Genomic DNA, 23422 nt, shown 5'->3' with positions numbered 1-23422 from the left:
TGCTGTGATTTCACTTGGATTTGAGTAGGAGACCCACCTTTCTTCTGATGTTTTAAGTAGGCAGTTGTGGATGGTTTCCCGGGAAGAAAATCCCCAACAGAGAACTTTTTGAAGAGTTGTTGCATTTGCTCTGTATGCTCTCTGTGTTTTGATACACTGAGCAAGGAATGTTGATGAGACATGAGGCAGAACAGCTTGTTCCTCCACAGCTATTTTGACTTTGCAATGCTGGCAGTAGTAAAAAAAAAAAAAAAAAAAAAAAAAAAAGAGAGAGAGAGAGAGAAAAGAAAAAAAAAAGTTTAGTGTGTTAACTAAGCAAACACATGGGGCTTGGAAGAAGGCTAGGGAACAGCTAGGCTATTCTTGGTATCCAAAACCCTATTGCTTAGGAACTTTTAATTCCAGTTTATGAATGCATAGTACTTGGAGTTCTACATTTCTCTAGATGTCCTTTGTCTCTGGGAATGTTAACAGGAACAAATGGTGTTTTTAATGAAGTAAAATTGTTTTTGTGTTCAAAAATGAAATTTCAGTACAAGCAGGATGACTTAGAAGAATAGACACCTCAAAGGATTCCGAATGTGACTGTGAAAACCAAATTAATTAAGAGAAATGCTCATGCTACTTTAGGTATTGATGAGTATGGATTATCCTGAAAAAATGAAAATATCAAAGATGGAAGTTTGTTATATTAGGGGCATTTTAGAAGAATATGGATTATAAACTTGAGTTTTGTGAGTTGTTCTTGCTGTTTTTCACAGAAGTGCCAGCATGCCAGCTCTGAGCCAATGCTTTAGGAGGCATGGAGAGTTTCCATTGGCCTCTCTTATGCTCTTACCATCTGCCATGAGAAGGACACACCATGGTTAGCCACAGCTCCTTTTGCTGGGGTCCCAGGATCAGAGATACAAGAAACCAACCTGAATTTGAGCCAGCCTGAGCCCAATTGAGCCCAGCTAAATCACTGCTGACCTGCAGACCTCTGAGGGAGAAGTGGAAGTGAATATTTTCTTTGTTTTAAGCCATGGAGATTTGGCAGTTGTTTGTTATGCAGCAAAACCTGACTAATACACCTTTATTATAGGTCCCTAATTACAGGTTGTTGACATGTGAGAACTAGAGTGTATATGACCCAGATCTTATGTCCTGCTTTAGATTCCCTCAGCAGGTTTGTTTCTCAGCCCATGGTGTCAATGGTTTGACAGTGATTCATGCTGTCGCTGGGCAGTAGCTACAGGGCAGCCAGGTTTACTGGCTACAATTCAGAATTTCTTACTTCTCCCATCAGTTTTTTAGACTTTTGAACTTCTAATTCCAGTTTACAAATGCATAGTTGAAATTCGCTCTGAGGAAATTGCGTAGTACTTGGTGTGGTGACTGACATCTTAAGTGGCCATCAGAAGAGCTAGATGACACAGCTCAGAGGTGTGATAGTATTAATTCCCATGGAGCAATATTTGACTTATGGGAAACTGAAGATGGGAGGAAGAAAGCAAATACCTCTCTCCCCTTTTTACTCCTTCCCATGCACTATTCCAATTACAGATACACAAAGCTCATTTGAAGTCCTGTATGACCAAGCAGGTGCTTTTGCTGAGTGATCTGCTATGCCTATTTATGGCTCACTGGGAAGCAGTGACCAGCAGGGTAATAGCATTTTACATGGCTTTCCATCCTTCTTTGCTACATCTCCCTTTTCCCCCCTGGTTCGTACAACCCAAAGAAAGCATCAACACTTAATTCTTGATTCAGGCTCTGTTTTCTAGAGAACCTAAGCTAAGGCCTTGACCTAGATCATCATGTCAAGGTGAAGATGATAAAACTGGTGGTTAGGATTATGTCAACTAATACCTACTGATGACCACTGACTGTGTATCAAGCAATATATTGAGTGTTTTGAATTCATTTTATTTAATATTAATTACAACTCATGAACTGTGTAGTATTATTAGCTCATTATATAGATGTTTGAAAATTTGCCAGGATCACATAGCAAGTAGGTGGAGCCAGGATAGAAACCCAAATATTTCTGATATTATATCTTATGAGTTAAACTACTAAGTAACACAAATAAATTGCAGAATAGGTCACTGGGTGCCCAGTTTCAATGTGTGACTAATACAGTGTACTTCACATAGCGTACATTCAATATGGAGTTTTTGATTTCATAAATAATTTATTAATCTTCTATTAATAATATTCTGGTAATGCTGGGTGCAGTGGCTCAGGCCTATAATCCCAGCACCTTGGGAAGCAAACGTGGGAGGATTGCTTGAGTCCAGGAGATCAAGACCAGCCTGGCCAACATAGACAGACCCTGTCCCTACAAAAAGAAAAAAAATTTAAAATAACGTTTTGGTAAACCTAGAGTTATTCTACTTAGGACTCATGGTTTGTCAATTAAAAAAATTAAAGTAAAAAAGCCGTATTTAACCATAAAACCTATTCTAAGTTAGAAGACTATTTAGAATTTTTGGGGGCTAGAGAGATACCATAAAATTATCTTCGTATATTGTTTGAAAACAGTCTATTTGAACCTAGTGGATTTAGGATAAAGGCATATCTATTACAGTAGGAATGGTTTTTTGTTTTTAAAAAACCATCCTTGTTGCTTTATGGAGGCAGATCATTATAGTAGAAAAGCAGTGAACTAAGAATAAGTGGACATAAATTCAGCCCTTGAGTTTTTCATGAGCAAGTTTATGATTTTGTGAAAGTCAACCTGGGCTTGGGATTCAGATGCAACATCTGTAAAATGCAAAACTGGTTGAAGAATATTTCCAGCTCTGAATAACATCTGTGATTTTCCTGAAGTTACTAGGACTCTGTATCCAGATAGTATCTGAAGAGACAGTTGCAGCCACACTTTTGATGATATGTTATGCTCTTTCCCTCTTCTAAGACTTCCCTTTATCTGTTTCTTAGTTTGGCAGATTACATGTTCTTTAAGATTCGTTTCAAATACCTTTTTTTTAAAAATAAAAATTGCGAACCTCCCTTGACATTCTTAGGCAATTTCCTACTTTTTACCCATAGGAAAGCTTTATATACCTATGCTGTAATTTTTACTCCGTCATTTTGTGATTATTTGTATGTGTGTTTCTCACTATACTGTGGACATTTAAAAAACCACAACTAAGTATTTATTATATTTTAAGAAGGGAATCAATTGTGGTAGTGTTATAGAGGCTATATATATTTTTTCTAATGCCTTATGTGTTCATAGACTCTAGGTACAAACACTTTGATCATCAAATTCCACTTTTTGCCTCTAAAAATACACTAGCTCATGTGCACGAAGAGACTTGTGGAAGTTTCTTTATTGTAGCAGTATTCAAACTATTTTATTAACTGGGACTATGGGCACATGCCACCCTGCCTAGCTGGTTTTTTTTTTTTTTTTTTTTTTGGTAGAGACGGGATTTCACCATGTTACCCAGGCTGGTCTTGAACTCCTGGGCTCAACTGACCTACCCACCTTGGCCTCCCAAAGTGCTGGAATTACAGGTGTGAGCCACCATGCATGGCCTGTTTTTCATTTTAATAGCCCCAATGACATATAATTGACTGTATTACTTTACTACGACTGCTATAACAAAATACCACAGACTGAGTGGCTTAAACATACAGAAATTTATTTATTCACATTTCTGGAAGCTAGAAATCCAGTTGAAGGTATCAGCAGGATTGATTTCTTCTGAGGCCTCTCTCCTGGGCTTGCAGATGGCCACCTACTTGCTATGTCCCTACATGGTCATCCTATGGTCTGTGTCTTAATCTTCTCTTCCAAAACAACGACAACAAGAAAATTCCAGTTTTATTGGATAAGGACCCACCAATATGACCTTATTTCACCCCAATTCTCTCTTGAAAGGTCTTATCTCCAAATATAGTAACAATCTGATATAGCAGTGGGTAAGACTTCAACATACGAATTTTGGAGGATACAATTAAGTTCATAACATTGACCTACCATAAAATGCACATAAAGTGTACAGTGTGATGTTCTGAGATATACATACATCTACAAAATGATCACAATCAAGATAATGAATATGTCCATTGTCCTTTCATATTTTCCATGGTCTCTTTGTCATCCCTTCCTTTAGCCTTTCCGTACGTTACTCAGTTCCTATGCAATCATTGATCTGCTTTGGATCACTGTATATTAGTTTGTATTTTCTCGAATGTTATACACACGGAATCATATAGATTATACTCTTTTTGTTTGTTTGTTTGTTTTTGAGACGGAGTTTCGCTGTCGCACCCAGGCTGGAGTGCAGTGGCGCCATCTCAGCTCACTGTAAGCTCTGCCTCCTGAGTTCACACCATTCTCCTGCCTCACCCTCCTGAGTAGCTGGGACTACAGGCGCTCGCCACCACGCCCAGCTAATTTTTTGTATTTTTAGTAGAGATGGGGTTTCACTGTTTTAGCCAGGATGGTCTCGATCTCCTGACCTTGTGATCCGCCTGCCTCGGCCTCCCAAAGTGCTGGGATTACAGGCGTGAGCCATTGCGCCCGGCCAGATTATACTAATTTTGTTATTCAGCCTGATTATTTTGAGGCTCAGCTATAATGTAGCACATACCAATAACTTATTCATTTTTGTGGCTGAGTAATATTCCATTGTATAGGTATGCTATACTTTCTTTATCCATTCATCTACTCATGGACATTTGGGTTCTTTCCAGTTTGGGCCATTAAAAATAAAGCTGCTGTGGACATTTGTGTATAAGTCTTATGTGGACCTGTCAACATTAGACAGATCAACGAGACAGAAAGTTAACAGGGATATCCAGGAATTGAACTCAACTCTGCACCAAGCAGACCTAATAGACAGCTACAGAACTCTCCACCCCAAATCAACAGAATATACATTCTTCTCAGCACCACATTGCACTTATTCCAAAATTGAACACATAGTTGGAAGTAAAACACTCCTCAGCAAATATGAAAGAACAGAAATTATAACTAACTGTCTCTCAGACCACAGTGCAATCAAACTAGAACTCAGGATTAAGAAACTCACTCAAAACCGCTCAACTACATGGAAACTGAACGACCTTCTCCTGAATAACTACTGGGTACATAATGAACTGAAGGCAGAAATAAAGATGTTCTTTGAAACCAATGAGAACAAAGATACAGCATACTAGAATCTCTGGGACACATTTAAAGCAGTGTGTAGAGGGAAATTTATAGCACTAAATGCCCACAAGAGAAAGCAGGAAAGATCTAAAATTGACACCCTACCATCACAAGTGAAAGAACTAGAGAAGCAAGAGCAAACATATTTAAAAGTTAGCAGAAGGCAAGAAATAACTGAGATCAGAGCAGAACTGAAGGAGATAGAGACACAAAAACCCTCCAAAAAATCAATGAATCCAGGAGCTGGTTTTTTGAAAAGATCAACAAAATTGATAGACCGCTAGCAAGACTAATAAAGAAGAAAAGAGAGAAGAATCAAATGGATGCAATAAAAAATGATAAAGGGGATATCACCACCAATCCCACAGAAATACAAACTACCATCAGAGAATATTATAAACACCTCTACACAAATAAACTAGAAAATCTAGAAGAAATAGATAAATTCTTGGACACATACACCCTCCCAAGACTAAACCAGGAAGAAGTTGAATCCCTGCATAGACCAATAACAGGCTCTGAAATTGAAGCAATAATTAAGAGCCTACCAACCAAAAAAAGTCCAGGACCAGAGGGATTCACAGCTGCATTCTACCAGAGGTACAAGGAGGAGCTGGTACCATTCCTTCTGAAACTATTCCAATCAATAGAAAAAGAAGGAATCCTCCCTAACTCATTTTATGAGGCCAACATTGTCCTGATACCAAAGCCTGGCAGAGACATAACAAAAAAAAAAGAGAATTTTAGACAAATATCCCTGATGAACATTGATGCAGAAATCCTCAATAAAATATTGGCAAACCGAATCCAGGATCAGAAAGCTTATCTACCGTGATCAAGTGGGCTTCATCCCTGGGATGCAAGGCTGGTTCAATGTATGCAAATCGATAAACATAATCCAGCATATAAACAGAACCAAAGACAAAAACCACATGATTATCTCAATAGATGCAGAAAAGGTCTTTGACAAAATTCAACAGCCCTTCACGATAAAATCTCTCAATAAATTAGGTATTGTTGGGATGTATCTCAAAATAATAAGAGCTATTTATGACAAACCCACAGCCAATATCATACTGAATGGGCAAAACCTAGAAGCATTCGCTTTGAAAACCGGCACAAGACAGGGATGCCCTCTCTCACCACTCCTGTTCAACATAGTGTTGGAAGTTCTGGCCAGGGCAACCAGGCAGGAGAAAGAAAGGGCATTCAATTAGGAAAAGAGGAAGTCAAATTGTCCCTGTTTGCAGGTGACATGATTGTATATTTAGAAAACCCCATCATCTCAGCCCAAAATCTCCTTAAGCTGATAAGCAACTTCAGCAAAGTCTCAGGACACAAAATCAGTGTGCAAAAATCACAAGCATTCTTATACACCAATAACAGAAAAACAGAGAGCCAAATCATGAGTGAACTCCCATTCACAATTGCTTCAAAGAGAATAAAATACCTAGGAATTCAACTTACAAGGGATGTGAAGACCTCTTCAAGGAGAAGTACAAACCACTGCTAAACAAAATAAAAGAGGACACAAACAAATGGAAGAACATTCCATGCTCATGGATAGGAAGAATCAATATCCTGAAAATGGCCATACTGCCCAAGGTAAGTTATGGATTCAATGCCATCCCCATCAAGCTACCAATGACTTTCTTCACAGAATTGGAAAAAACTACTTTAAAGCTCATATGGAACCAGAAAAGAGCCTGCATTGCCCAGAGAATCCTAAGCCAAAAGAACAAAGCTAGAGGCATTACGCTACCTGACTTCAAACTATACTACAAGGCTACAGTAACCAAAACAGCATGGTACTGGTACCAAAACAGAGATATAGACCAATGGAACAGAACAGAGCCCTCAAAAATAATACCACACATCTACAACCATCTGATCTTTGACAAACCTGAGAAAAACAAGAAATGGGGAAAGGATTCTCTATTTAATAAATGGTGCTGGGAAAACTGGCTAGCCATAAGTAGAAAGCTGAAACTGGATCCTTTCCTTACACCTTATACAAAAATTAACTCAAGATGGATTAAAGACTTAAATGTTAGACCTAAAACCATAAAAACCCTAGAAGAAAACCTAGGCAATACCATTCAGGACATAGGCATGGGCAAGGACTTCATGTCTAAAACACCAAAAGCAATGGCAACAAAAGCCAAAATTGACAAATGGGATCTAATTCAACTAAAGAGCTTCTGCACAGCAAAAGAAACTACCTCAGAGTAACAGGCAACCTACAGAATGGAAAAAATTTTTGCAATCTACTCATCTGACAAAGGGCTAATATCCAGAGTCTACAAAGAACTCGAACAAATTTACAAGAAAAAAAACAACCCCATCAAAAAGTGGGTGAAGGATATGAACAGACACTTCTCAAAAGAAGACATTTATGCAGCCAACAGACACATGAAAAAATGCTCATCATCACTGGCCATCAGAGAAATGCAAATGCAAATGCAAATCAAAACCACAATGATATACCAGTTAGAATGACAATCATTAAAATGTCAGGAAACAACAGGTGCTGGAGAGGATGTGGAGAAACAGCAACACTTTTACACTGTTGGTGGGATTGTAAACTAGTTCAACCATTGTGGAAGACAGTATGGCGATTCCTTAAGGATCTAGAACTAGAAATACCATTTGAACCAGCCATCCCATTACTGGGTATATACCCAAAGGATTATAAATCATGCTGCTATAAAGACACATGCACACGTATGTTTATTGTGGCACTAGTCACAATAGCAAATACTTGGAATCAACCCAAATGTCCATCAATGATAGACTGGATTAAGAAAATGTGGCACATATACACCATGGAATACTATGCAGCCATAAAAAAGGATGAGTTCATGTCCTTTGTAGGGACATGGATGAAGCTGGAAACCATTCTCAGCAAACTATCGCAAGGACAAAAAACCAAACACCCGATGTTCTCACTCATAGGTGGGAATTGAACAATGAGATCACATGGACTCAGGAAGGGGAACATCACACACTGGGGCCTGTCGTGGGGTCGGGGGAGCGGGGAGGGATAGCATTAGGAGATATACCTAATGTAAATGACGCATTAATGGGTACAGCACACCAACATGGCACATGTATACATATGTAACCTGCACGTTTTGCACATGTACCCTAGAACTTAAAGTATAAATAAATAAATAATAAATAAAAATAAGTCTTATATGGACATATTCTTTTATTTCTCTTGGGTAAATGCCCAATAGTAAAACGGCTGGATTTTGTGGTAATCTTAAAAAAAGTCTACTATTTTTCAAAGTAGTTGTAGTATTTTCTGATTTTATTTAATTTACAAATCTATATCTTAAATGACAAATAAAAATTGTATACATTTATGATGTACAGTGTGATGTTTTGATATATGTATGGATTGTGGAGTGATTACATCAAGCTTGTTAACATATCTATCACCTCACATGCTTTTTTTTGTGGTAAGAGCAGTTAAAATCTCTTTCAGCAATTTCAAGTTTATATTATTATTAACTATAGTCTCCATGTTGTGTAATCGTTCTCCAAAATTTATTTCTCCTGTCTAACTGAAACTTTACACTCTTTGACCAACATCTCCATATTGTCCCCACATTCGCAAGCCCCTGGTAACCATCTTTCAATTCTCTGCTTCTATGAGTTCAACTCTTTTAGATTCCACATATAAGTAATAGCATACAGTATTTGTCTGTCTGTGCATGGCTTACTGCACTTAGCATAATATTCTCCAGGTTTATCTACGTTGTCACAAATGGTTAGGTTTCCTTTTTTAAGGCTGAATACTATTCCATTGTGTATATATATTACATTTTATTTATTCCCATTAATAGACACTTAGGTGGATTCTATGTCTTGAAATTGTGAATAATCTGCAATGAACATAGAAGTACAGATATCTCACTGACTTACTGATTTCATTTCCTTTGGATGCATACCTGGAAGTAGGATTGCTGGATCATATGGTTGTTTTATTTTCAATTTGTTGACGAACATCTATTCTGTTTCCTCCAGTGATCATGGGTTATACTATTTTATAATTCTGCCATCAAGTGTATGAGAGTTCCAGTTTTTCTATGGTCAATTTCTATTTATTCGTTTGTTTATTAATATTTAAAATTTTATCCATTTACACAGGTATGAAGGGGCATCTTATTGTGGTTCCCATTTCCATTTCCATAATGACTAATGATGTTGAGACTCTTGTGTTTATTTGCCACTCATTATCTTTTTTGCTGAAGTGTCTGTTCAAATCTTTTGTCCTTTAAAAAATTGTGTTATTTCTTTTGAATATAGTGATTCAGTTTGTTTTGAATCATTATGTATTTTGGATACTAGTTTTTTTTTAAATCATAGAAATCATTTGGAAATATATCCTTCCATCCTGTGGCTTATTTTCTCATTCTGTTAGCAGTATCTTTTGAAGAACAGTACATTTAATTTTGATAAGGTCCAATTTGTCAGTTTGTTCTTTCATAGATTATTTTTGTTATATCTAAAAAATCTGCCTATCATAAGGTCACAAAAGTTATTCTCCTATTTTAAAAAGAAGTTTTGTCATTTTATTTTCAGTTAAGTCAATGATTCATTTTAAATTAATTTTTGCTTGTGGCACAAGGGGCAGATTCAAGTTTCTTTTTTGCATTTGGATATGCAGTTGCTCCAGCATTGTTTTTGAAAAGATTATCCTTTCTCTATTGGATTTTCTTTGCATCCTTGTGGAAAACATTTGCTCATGTATGTGTGGGTGTCTCTTTCTTTCTCTCTTTCTTTCTCTCTGTCTCTCTCTCTCTCTTTCTCTCTTTCTTTTTTTTGAGACACAGTCTCGCTCTGTCGCCCAGGCTGGAGTGTAATGGCACAATCTCAGCTCACTGCAACCTCCGCCTCCTGGGTTCAAGTGATTCTCCTGCCTCAGCCTCCTGAGTAGCTGGGATTACAGGCACATGTCACCATGCCCGGCTAGTTTTTTTGTTTGTTTGTTTGTTTTTTTTGTATTTTTAGTAAAGATGGTGTTTCACCATTGGCCAGGCTGGTCTTGAACTCCTGACCTCAGATGATCCTCCCGCCTCCGCCTCCCAAAGTGCTGGGATTACAGGCGCGAGCCACTGAGCCCGGCCAGGTCTATTTCTTCATTGATCTACTGGTGTATGTTACAAGTACTACACTTGATTACTTACAATAAGTCTTGAATCAAATAGTGTTAACCCTGCAACTTGTTTGTTCTTTTTTAAAGTTGCTATTGTTTCTTGCCACTGAGCTTAAAAAAATATTGCTGTTGACTATTTTAGGTTCTTTGCATTTTCATGTGTGTTTTGTCAATTTCTACAAAAGTCCTCCTGGCATTTTAATTGGAATTTGCTGGAATCTGTAGAATAATTTGGGAAAAAATGACATCTTTAAAATATTGAGTAATATTTTATATAATACTGGCCAATTAATATATCTATTTATTTTGTTTTTTCTTTATTTTTTTCTCAACAATGTTTTGCGATTTCTATTTATAAGTTTTCCACATCTTTTATGTAAATTATCCCTATTTCATATATTTTTATGTTATCTTTAGTGACATTTAAAACATTCAGTTTCCAATAACTTATTGCTAGTATATAGAAATTCAGTTGATTTTATATGCTGATCTTGTATCCCAAAATCTTGCTAAGCTTACTTATTAGTACAAGTAACTTTTATTCTCGATTCCATCATATTTCTATACAAATAATCATATTCTCTGTGAATAAAGACAGTTTTATTCCTTCTTTTCTGATTCCTGTGGTTCTTTTTCTTTCTTTTTTTTTTTTTTTTTTTTTTATTGTACTAGCTGAAACCTCCAGGACAAAGTTGAATAGAAGTGGTGAGAGTGGAAATTCTTGTCCTGTTCTGGTCTTTTATCTTTCAGTATAATACATTTTCATAGGTGCTTTCTTTAGGTGGAGAAAATTCTCTTCAGTTTCTCCTTCACTGAGTCATTTTATGAGGAATGGATGTTGGATTTTGCCAAATGGTTTGTTTTACCTATTTTATGTGTCTATTATGTACACGTTGAAGAATTTCTGGGTTTTTGTTTTGTTTTGTTTTGTTTTGTTTTGTTTTTTGAGACGGAATCTTGTTCTGTCGCCCAGACGAGTACAGTGGCTCAATCTCGGCTCACTGCAAGTTCCGCCTCCTGGGTTCATGCCATTCTCCTGCCTCAGCCTCTCAAGTAGATGGGACTACAGGCGCCCCCAACCACGCCCAGCTAATTTTTTGTATTTTTAGTAGAGACGGGGTTTCACCGTGTTAGCCAGGATGGTCTGGAACTCCTGACCTCGTGATCCTCCTGCCTCGGCCTCCCAAAGTGCTGGGATTACAGGCGTGGGCCACCATGCCCGGCCCTGAAGAATTTCTTTTAGCATTTCTTGTGTAGATCTCCCAGAAAAAAAATCTGGTTTGGGGAGAATGGTATGAACATGTCTTTATTTTTCATTTTTGTAGGATATAGGACTATGCTACAATTTTATGTAGAATCTATTTAGAATCCTATACAGAATTCCAGACTAACATGTTTTACTTTCAGCTCTTTAAAGATGTCATTCTATTGTTTTGGCCTTCATTGTTTCTGAAGAGAAATCAGACATAATTTTATCATTGTTTTCGTCTGTGTAATGTTTCTTTTTTCTCTGACTGCTTTTAAGATTTTTGTGTCGTCTTTGGCTATCTACGGAGTCAATATGGTGTGCCTAGTTCTGTTTTTGTGTTTATCCTTTTTTGGGATTACTATGATTCTTGATGCTGAAGTTTGATATTTTTAATCGATTTTGAGAAATTCTTGGTCATTATGTTTTCAAGTATTTCTTCTGACCCATTTTCTATCTCTCACGGGTGAAATTACATATTTACTAGACTGCTTAATATTGTCCTAGAGATCATAGACTCAAGTTTTTTACTCATTCCCCCTTTTATTTATTTATTTTTGATAATTGACCTGTCCTCAGGTTTATTGCTTCTTTTTGCTGCTGTTAATAGGCTACTGTTGTGTTTCGTGGCCTCTTAGGCTCCTAATATGTATTCACTTTTAATGATAGTGTATTTAAAAAATTTTTGACATTTCAGTTCGCTTTCTTTTTATACTTTTCATTACTCTGCTGAAATTCTCTGTATATTCATGCATGCTCTCCACCTTTTCCACTGAATTATTTGACATATTTAGCATAGTTATGCTGAAGTTACCCCCTGATAAATCTAACATCTGTACTTTCTAGAGTCTCAGCTTGTTGACTGTTTTCTCATTTGATTATTGTTCACATTTTTTTCTTTTTGTGTGTCTCAAAATTTTTTACTGTATGTTGGACATTGTGAGAAAAAAGTAGAGATTGAGAAAATTAATATTTTTTTTACCCTAGAAAAGTGCATACTTTTTTTTTGTTAGGCCTTGGCTTGGGAAAGTTGAGGAAATCTGTTGTATATTTGAGGTATGTGGGTTTTATTTCAGCTTTAGTTGGATTAGTTTACGACTGACTTCAAATGTTTTGAAAACAAAATAAGGTCTTTTCTGTCACTAGGGCTTGTGATCTGAGCATTGGCAAGATTTCAGAGATCTCTGTATGCTCACAGACTGTTTTGGTTGCTAGGGAGTTCTTTTTCCTTCCCCGTTTCCGACTTTATTAATCTCAGGAGGTCTCTCTTATTTTTGCTCTGCTAGTTCAAGCCTTTGGCATCCAGTGCTTTGTACTTAATGAAAGTTCACAACACTCTGAGGAACTGTTCTCAGTTCTTCTGCCTTATTTCTGGCCTCAGTTGCAACTGTTTTGACCTAGTGAAGGCCTAGTCTTTCTCAGACAGATTTCTTTTAACTCTTCTGCCCTGACTCCAGTCTTCACTGGGATGCTGCCTTGCACTTAGGGAAGGTTTACATGCCTCAAGGATCTCTCTGTCAGATTTCTTGACTTTCCCTCAGTCTTCAGGATAGTCATCCTATGTGCCTGGTGAAGACCTGTGGTAAAGTGCTGGCAGGTGAGTACAGCTTGATGGTGTGGATGGGTTCCTTGGGACTCCAGCATGTCAAGCCAGTTCACACACAGGTCTTAATAGTTGTTTAAGATTCATGTAGTTTCTCATTTTCTTTTCTATGGTAGATTCTGTTTCCTGCTACTCCACCAGGGATGAAAAATTCACTGGTCTCATCTTTTATAGAACGGGATCATAACTATATAGGTTTTAGTTAAGTTAGCTTTATTAGTGTTCTCAGCTTTCTTAAGGGGATAAAAAGCAATGATTTTATGGATTATCTGACTTTTCCTTTAGTATTAGGTTTGCCCAATCATCTCCACGATTTCTAAATTCCAAACTTCTTGAATAAATAAATGTTAAAAGAAAACATTGTACTAAAGTCAAAAGAAGTGTTTTAAAACCTAGTTCTACTTTCTACTGTCTGTGTATGCTTGGATAAACTACTCCTCCGAAATTGTATTGCTTGCTTTTTCAGCTTGTTGAGTCTTTCATAAATTTAAGGGTTGGAATATGTCTCTCAGACAGAAAGTGATAGAGCTTTGCAAGTCTTCAGATGTATTCAAGTTTGGTAAACACTGGGTTAGGCCATGGATAAAAGATTGGTCTTTGTGTGTTCATAAGAAAACCTGGATAGGAAGCTCTTTTTCTTACACAAAGCCTCAATTGAGAAGTAAAGCTGGGACTATTAGTCCATGTTCTGCATTGAAATAATGGTAGCCATGCCTAGATTGATTTAAGATACCTGTCTTCACACAGTTAATAGTCACATCAAGGGAAAGAGCAACAGGCAGAACTCTTGGCTTTGTGTAAGAGCCCGAGGAAAGGGCCTGAGAGAGTACACACTTACTGTCTCAAAGTGCAGTGTTAATGTGAGGTGTTGGGGAAGAGGTCTTGGGTATGTGTGTGTCTGCATAATATATGTGTGGAAACTCTCAGTGCTGGTCCTTTGAGATATGTCTGTAAAAACTTTCAATTAACAAAAATAACCCACATTAACTGAATACTTTTTATGTGCCAGTCACTGTTCCAAGTTCTCTACAAAAGGTAATTCTTTAGTCCTTATAGTAGTACTGTAGTGGTGCTGATACTATTTTTATCTTCATTTTTCAGATGAGGAAGCTAAATCACGTAAAAATTAAGAAACAGCTCAGCGTTTCACAGCTAGTAAGTAACAGAGACGGGCTTGAGACCCAGATTGGCAGGATCAAGGTCTTGAGCTCGTAATGACTCTGCTATGGTGCCTCCCTTGAAAGCGTCTTCGTGCTTTCATTGTTGTTTTTGTTATTGTTATTCTGACTATTATTTAGTACCTCCTTGGTGGATAGTGGCTGTGAATTTGTAGTTGTCGGTGTGTTTCTTCTGGAGCTTAAGCTCCTGCCTCCTCTATTGTTGAGTTTTTGTTACCTTTGAAATAATTGCTGAATCAACAAAATATCTGTTACATTGCTGCTGCTCGAATGGCTATCTTTTAGAATTAGCACTCTTCTTTCTGAATCTGATGCCACAGCCTTTTGAACTTAAGGTATTTGGATGTGTCAGTAAAGGGGCTGTGGTAGCTGTAGTAACAGCAGCTCCAATGGTGGTGACCATAGAGAATATGGAAGAGCTGTGAATGAGATGAAGACATTTAGTGATGGCAGAGGAAACTTTGGGATTTCACAGCTTTCTTCCTCCAAAAACTATTTGAAAGCAGATACGAGGAGTGGGAAATACAGAAATAATTCCAGCCTTTGTGCACCTTACAGCATAACGAGTGATGTTCACAGCTGATAAATAATAATAGCAAATACCTGTATAGAACTTACTCTATACTGGACACTTTCCCAAATATTTTACATGTGCTATCTCATGTATTCCACTCAGTAATCCCAGAAGATGGAACTCTGATCTCTAGTTTACAGGTGAGGAAACTGAGGCAAAGCAAGGTTAAGCGCTTGCTCAAGATCCCACAACCAGTAGGTGACAGAACTGATATTTGAACCCAGGAAGACTGGCTTGAGAATCTGACACTTAAACACTATCCTATTCTGCTAACAAATAATGAGCCAGTTGGCAACTGTGGTAAGAGCTGCAGAGACAATGAGAAGATGAGGGGGATTGAGCTGAGTCTGGAGGGTTTTGGGAAGGCTTGCCTGATGAAGTGATGAGGAGTGATGAAAAAGTCAGCTAGGTGAAGGGGCGTGTGTATATGTGCATGTGTGTGCCTGTGTTCCTGTACCCATGCATGTGACATGGTCAGGGAGACACATTTTCAAGACTTGTATAACACACCTCTGTAAATAGCTTCAAAATAAAATATCAATTTGTGATTCTTTTAATGGAAATTTACCTCATGCACAACTTTCAGGCACTGTTTTTTAGAATAATTCAAAGTGATGCTGTCTTTGTATATGGCTTTAAGACAGGTTTTGAGCACATATCTCTGTGTGTCTGTGTCCTGCTTTATGGGCAGTAACAAGCTTGGGAATCCTGGAAAGCTGAATTCACATTCCAGCTTTGTAGCCCTGATCATTGCCCAGTTACTTGGGGTTGTGTTCTCTGTTTGTTGATTAATAGAAAATGCATTAAAAATGCATAAAATAGAAAAATTATCCCCAATCAGTACAAACATCCACATATCTGAAGGCTTCTATTGCAGGTTCCTGGTAATCATCAGAACTCCTCTAGTGAGACCACCAGGTTATTTCTAGGTTCCATCCCAGAGTCAATGGTCCCTCAAAAAGGAAGTTTTTGCTCACTATGAGCAAAACCAAATAGAATTAGAAGGATCATGGATTCAAGAACTCTAAAGACAGGGTTGAGAAATTAAGTGAGAAGGAGAAAACAGAGGAAGATCTAAACATTGAGATTACACCTCTGCCCAACTTAGTTGTGTTCTAACATTTTAAAAAAGAGATTAACTGGGAAGCAAATAGAAATTAGACTATTTATTAAAAAGCCTTTAGCAGTTTCTCATCAAGTGACACATTTGGTGTTTAGTGTTCCTAATGAGTTGCACTAGGGTTATTTTTACACTTTTGGGCATCTGTGGAGTGGTAAATGTGTTCCTAAATATTAGATATAATTACAATAAAATATGTTTATATAAATTTACTTGGTACCAGATTCAGACTAGTTTTGTTTTAATCACGGTTTTGAATTATACATGACTTTCATCTCTCTTCACCTTTATCCTCATTAATCAAGAGCTGACTATATCAGGTGTCTGCATTTGAGTGGACCCACTGGATCTCTTTGCATTTTGGTTTTCTGATGTGTAAAAATCAAGTCAGCACCCCTATATCGCTCAGGGTATTTGTAGGGATAACATGATATAATATGCAGCAAATCTGGTATAGGATGGATGCCCAAATGATTTTAATCCTTTTTTTCTTTCCTCCCTCCCTTCCTTCCCTCCCTTTTTACTTACTGCCTTCCTTTCTTCCTTCCTGGCGGTGCGGCAGAAGATAAGGAGACCAAGTCTCAGGTTTGCTACTCAGAGGCTGGTGAGCTTGACTTGATCTGTCTGCTGGTAAAATGAGAGAATTCATTAAATAGATCCCCTAAGAGCCCTGCAAGTTATAAAAGTCTACATTTTCATTTTCTTTGATTCTTGAGTTATACAAGAAAATATTTGACAGTACTTTCAGTTAAATAGTTTCAGTTTTTGCCTGTTTAAAGGAAGGTTGTAGTCTTAACTCTCCACCCCTCTAAACCTGGGAAAGGATTCCCACAAATACAGCTTCACCAAATTTATAGGCTCCCTGCTGAGTTAGCAGAAACCAGGCAACTGAGTGGATGAGCTTCTATTAGCACAGTGGTGTTTGGTTATGCAGCTGAGTGGATGAGCTTCTATTAGCACAGTGGTGTTTGGTTATGCAGCTGAGTGGATGAGTTTCTATTAGCACTATGGTGTTTGGTTATGCAGCTGCAGAACTGGGGAGAAAAGCCTGAGCCAATATTTATGAGGTGTGACTGTGACCTAAACTTTAGAACTAGTTCTCCTAGAGAATGCAGGTAATTATTTTTCATTTCCTTGGAAAAATAAACAGCCATGTAAGGTAGGCTGAAAAATGGTCCCCCAAAGATGTCCATGGTCTAATCTTGGAATCTGCAAATATGTTAAACTACACAACAAAAGGAATCTTGCAGATGTGATTAAGGGTTTGAGATGGGAGGTTATCTTTTACACTAGGGAGACAGGAGAGTCAGAGTGAGCAAATTGTGACAGAAACAGAGAGACAGACTTTTGAGGATGCTACACTGCTGGCCTTGAAGATGAAGGGTGGGGCCATGATTCAAGGGGTGTGGGGAGCTTTTAGAAGCTAGAAAAGGTAAGCTGAACTCTCTCCTAGGGCCTCCAGAAGGAACTCAGCCTTGCCAACACCTTTATTGTAGCCTGTAAGGCATATTTCAGACTTTTGAACTACAGAATCGTGAGATAATAAGTTTGCATTGTTCTGAACCACTACATTTGTGGAAATTTGGTATAGCAGTGATAGGAAACAAATGTACCATGGCTACCAAAGTAAAAACCCTACATTTTGAAACATTTATTATTTCTCCAAATAAGTCTGGATGAACAACTCTAAGGATGGAAGAATAGTTTTACCTATTACAACCTGGTAGTTCAAGAAAAGACTTGGTGAGTGGAGGTGATCTAGACCTTCCAACAGGTAAGAAAACCTCAAAATTGCTAGTTCTTGTGACATCCCAGGTAGGCCACAGTAGACATCTCCATTCAAGGGAGTTACTGAATTATAAAGGTGAAAATTGGTTAAAATTGGCCTATTTCCTATGGAAGTATTCATAAACGATTCAATTTCAGGTCTATTTTTTCTTTCTACTCTAGGAATATGGCCACAATTGACTGAGGAAGGGGCATGAATAAGGTAGTATTGATAGGAGATATGAAATAATTCTCTACTGAGTTAATCCCACTTTTCTATAAAATTAATATAATTTCTCTCTCTCAGTAAAGGGATGGCTATTAACAATAGAGCATTCCATATGTGGAACAATAGAGATCAACTACGCACAAAAAAATTGGCAATGGATGGACGTTGGATAGCTTTCAATGGGGCTTTTCCTCTCAGGTTTCAGTCAAATTTTGCTGTAAGTTAAAAGAGAAACCCTATTATAGGTCAGGTTCTAGGGGGTTGCATGCCCATACTGACTACTTACTGGCTGTGGGGCTGCCCCATGGGAAATTGCTTTATTTGGGGTGAGCCAGCTCCCTTCTGTTGAGGGTAATGCCCAGGGAGGGACTCAGCTGTGAACCAATGGCACCTGGAACATCCAGGCAACTGGAGAAATGAGTGCCTCAAAGTGGGTAGCTGGAAGGAGCTGGTAGGTGTACTCCAGGGTTCTTACAGACCCCTGGATGCGTGTACATAAAGGCAAAGCAGAGACATGGGATCAGCATGAAATAGAGCCCTTAATTGGGTTCCAGAAAGATAGATTTAGAGGTTCTATGCCACTGGCTTTGCAAAAGTTACTTGGTCAATTCATTAGTTCCATTGCTCTCTAGGTTTCAGTTGAATGACCTTTCCATTGCTTCTATATCATGATGATGGTGAAAAACAGAGAATTAGAATAGTTGAAAGTCAAAGATAAGCCTTATTCTAAATCTAGTTTTACAACTTTGTTGAAAAACATCTTCAGATGCGTTGTTACCTTCACCCTCTTTAAACATTTCCATCTCTACCTTTTTTGGGATTTACCCTGATGGAAATAGTATTAAGGCAAAGTAATTGTGCAAAGTTGGTGGCAGAAAGGAAAATAAGCACAATTAAAGGACTTGGATTCAGTGAACCATATGTTTATGGAACCTCTACTGGGTTCAGACAAAATATATATATTCAACTATTTATTTTAGATGATAGAATATCTAGAGATTAAGTAATCTACTTTTTAAACAAGGGTAGACATTGGACTAATGGTACATTTTTAAAAGGCGGGAGTTTTTATTTGGAAATACTTTATCCCTACAAATTACTCTTAGTTTGTTACTGTTGGTGAAAAAATTATCTTCCTCTAATAACTTAAGCAACATTTTGAGAACTACTGAAGGTAGATTGTAGCTTAATTACATGAAGTTACCAGTCTTTCTATATGTTTTTTCAGTCCTTGTAACACCAGTTATTAGTCTTCCTTATTGTCCCCAGCACACTTTTCTACATTTTACAAATATCACTCCCACTTACTGTATCTTTATTATTAATTCATTTAACTTCTGTTACAAGGAGATCAAGCATTTATTCCTTTTTGAACATTCACTTGCCTACATGCTTAGAAATATTTGACTGACAGCAACGACTACCCCCATGGAGCCTGTGTAAACATGAGTTTATGGGCTGCTGTGCAGGCACCTTTGGTGATTTACTTTCTGGTTATTGGGATTTATTTATTTTTTGATGGACTGGTAAATTATGAGGCTGTGGACCTTGCCAGGTTTTCAGGTATCAACTCAGCCCTGCTGGAAAAACTGTGGTTGGCACTGCAACACAGAGAATGACCAATGAGGCATCATATATTTTTAATAGATATATGTTTTAATAAACATTCTCCTCCTAAAGCAATGGATTTTAAAATAGGCTTTTGCCTTGAGCCATGTAGCTACCCAGCTGTGAGTTTTATAAGGCAACAATCTCCACATCATTAGATGTTGTGACTAATATTCCAGCAACTGAAATAATAGCTATTTACATGCACATAAAAAGTTAAAATGACATTTAAGGTGCACGTACACTTAGAAAAGTATGCTTGTAAAAGCAATGCCACAAGTTTCTCCTTCATGTTCCTTCTATTGACTTGTAAAGACCCCTTGCAAACAAAAGGTAGCTTAGAAATCTTGTTCCAGACAGACACCTGGGAATTCTCCAAACTTGACAGCAAGGTAGGATAGCCTCCAACCTCGAATCCCACTACCCTTTAGGGTTCTAAGCTTCCTGAAGATTTCTACTGATTTCATTGGTTCATGTGCTTGTGGTCTGTTCCTGCCTTTGCAAGAGGCTTTGCTATTTTCACTTCAATTTACTGTTTTGCCCCTTTATTGGTTTCTGTATGAAATTCACTCACATCAAACATTTGGTGGTTTGTTGTGGATTTTAGTGGCAAGTCACTTTGTGTTCCTTACAGCATTCTGCCATTTCTGTAGCCCCACCTGCTTCTGCTCCCCACTCCTGCTTTATCTTCCTCTCATTGTTAGAAAGACATACTTTTCTTTCCTTGTCATATTCAGAGTATAGCCTAATCCTTTGAGGTCTCATTTTCTATTCCAAGTAGTTATCAAGGTGTCCTTCCCACCCCACAATAAAGAGTCTGGTGCCAATTTTAAGTATAAAATTATTTTTCCCATCTCATTATAGGACTGAAGACTTATTTTCTATTCCTACTAAGTATTTTGATCACAGGCATGCACCTGTTACGTGAAAGTTCAGAAAGTTCTTCTGAACTTTCTCCTGATATTCCTGTCTTCTGGGCAGGTGAACAAAAGAAGCAAGCAAGGAAGAATAGCATTAATAAGAAGCTCAGGATGGTCAACTGTTTTAGAGGGGGAAATGCTGGTGTATCAGTTTCCTGTCTCTGGTGTAACATGAGAACATGCAATCAGGAGAAGAATTTGCCTATATTCAATCTACCTGGCTCAACCCCAGACCCATGCAATCTAACCTCATCTATTTTTTGACCTGTAAATCTCTATTATTCAAATGACAACTAGGCAGCCACATTCTTTTTCCCTTGCTATTTTGGCCTATTACATAAAAACTTTGGCCTTTGGAAATATGGGGCAGATTAATTTTCTCTCCTCCCTCCACTTCTTACTTCTCCTAGGTGGTCTGTCCTATTAGAAGAATGAACAGTGTATTTGACTCTGCCTCTGCTTAGTTTCCTTTAAATAAAATATTTGAATATAGCTTAAATATCTGTTTAATTTATGATTGTGTTAAAGGTAATTTATTTCCTGAACTGAATCTTGTTTTAGTTACATAATGTAGAAGACTGTACTTGATATGAATTTTATGTAAAAATCATTTAAAAAATAATAACCAGGACTTCAGTGGATTCTCTCATACAATAGTATTCAGAAAATTTAGGTATTTCCCCATCTCTGGATAGCGTGGAAAAAACTGTCTCAAGCTTCTTCAAAGCTGTTATTCACCTCAAACTATAATTTTGGGAGTTTGCAGAATCACATTCTTTTAAGTTCATGGCAATTTGAATGAATCTGGTGGAATTTTCTTTCATCCAGTTCTATATTCTAATTCTAATCTGAATTTCACATTAAAGTAGTCTGCCCCCAACCTGCACCCCACACCTTCCATGGTGCGCATAAGTTCCTGAAAGGACTGAGACTGGGTCTCCTTTATCTTTTACCCCTTTGTAGCCTTGCCTGTTACAGGCACAGTGAATTATTTCTCTCTTAATTTGATAAGAAAGCATTAGCCTCTGAAACAGTTTCATACAGTTGTTGGTTGGTACAGAAGAAAATATGGAGTGAGCTCTAAATCTCCAGACTCATACTGAAACTAATGTGTGTGTGTGTGTGTGTGTGTGTGTGTGTGTGTGTGTGTGTGTATGAGGCGTCCAAGAATTTGGACTTCCTTTGTGTAATTATTATGTGAGTATCATTGCACACATCCCTTGCTCCTTAGTCATTTAAAATTACTAGGGCATTTTACAAAGAATGGGGGGAAAACAGATAACTTCTTAATTCTCTATAGTTTTATTAATATTAATGAAACAGCATGAAAGAGTTGCTTAAAGAGAGCAATGAGACAGCGAGACACTGAGTACCAAGAAATATACTTGCCTTCTTCTGGACATGTAACTCTCATATGAGTGAATCTGGTTGTTTCAAAAACAAAGAGAGATATTTCTTGTGATTTGATTTCTCTCCCATCTTATCTGTAGGAATCGCAGAATTCATAACAGAATCATCCTAGCATATGCTTTTTCCTTCAGTGTTCTGATACCGAAAGGAATACTGAGTTGCCTTGTACCGTGTTTGCACAGCATGCCCTCAGCTTCAGCTGAAGTCTTGAAAGACTTTGCGGGTTATGACATTCCCCTAAATGTGCTGAGCTTTCTTTAACCTTTCATAAAACATTGTGATCTTTATGGACTGTATCATATTGTGCAGTAATGTGCTTTATTGTCCACAGAATAAGCTTTTCTTAAAGATAATTGGAAAGCTGGAAATGGCTGCTATCGGCTGATTTTTTAAAAATACATTATTTCTGAAACGGGGCTGGTGTAATAATGACCCTATCTGTTCAAGATTTAAGATTTGTCTTGGCAGAGAAAATTGATCCATTTCACCTTTGTCTAATGGAAATTTTTATCTAGGATTATCTGTTTATGTAAATGAATTGTTCCTCTGAAAAGGGAACTTGAGGGGGCTGTAAATCTTGGTGACACTTCAGTTTCATAGGGGAGAAATTGGAAAGGATTCTAGTATTTATCTGCCTGAAATTGGTTATAAAAACAAAATTATCTTCGTGTACCTGCAGCATCTGATGTTTCCTGGAATTTCATTATATTTCTGAATAATTCAGTGCAATAGAGAGAATGGTGTTTCTGTATTACCTCATTCAGAAGTTTTTACTTTTTCTATTTTCCGGTTGCTTTCTAATGCTGACATTATAGAGGGGGAGAAGCTTTTGCTTACCCATTATTTTAGGGATGAGATTTTTTTTCCTGCATAATTTTAATAGTCTTCAGCTATTGTAGGCTCATTATCTACAGTTATATGCAATGTATTAGCAAAATATCCATCATTTCTCTTTTTTAGAAAACATAGCTCATATAAATTCTGATCTTAGCTCAGTATCAGAATTGCTCTACATTGAAAATAAATAATTTGTTTTTTTAAGGTGAGTTTTGGACCAAGCTTAATCCAGAAGCTTAATTTGGAAGTTGTAAGGTGATAACTTTGAAAAATCAGCAGTGTCTGACAAATTCTTTTTCTCCAGGTCAAAGGGAAAGTGGAGAGTAAGGTCAACCCACTTAAATGTCAGCTAATTAGAGAAAACAAAGTGAGGCAAAAAAAAAAAAATCATTTGCATTAACTTTTTTGAAGAAAGGTATAATTTATTTATAGACACCACTAACTTTATTATCTGGTAATTATCAGAATTACATTGTTTTTATGTGTCTCTTGCAGCCACTTGCTTGGAAGTTTCTCCCCTTTACCAATATTTGAGCTATTTCACCAGGATTTGAAAAAAATATTAGCAACACGTTGCATTCCAAAGATGACACGAATGTAATTATTTAGCTGTGTGA

The sequence above is a fragment of the Theropithecus gelada genome, chromosome 5, assembly GCF_003255815.1.
Source record: "Theropithecus gelada isolate Dixy chromosome 5, Tgel_1.0, whole genome shotgun sequence".
NCBI classification, from domain to species: domain Eukaryota; kingdom Metazoa; phylum Chordata; class Mammalia; order Primates; family Cercopithecidae; genus Theropithecus; species Theropithecus gelada.
Note: the sequence above shows the minus strand (reverse complement) of the source record.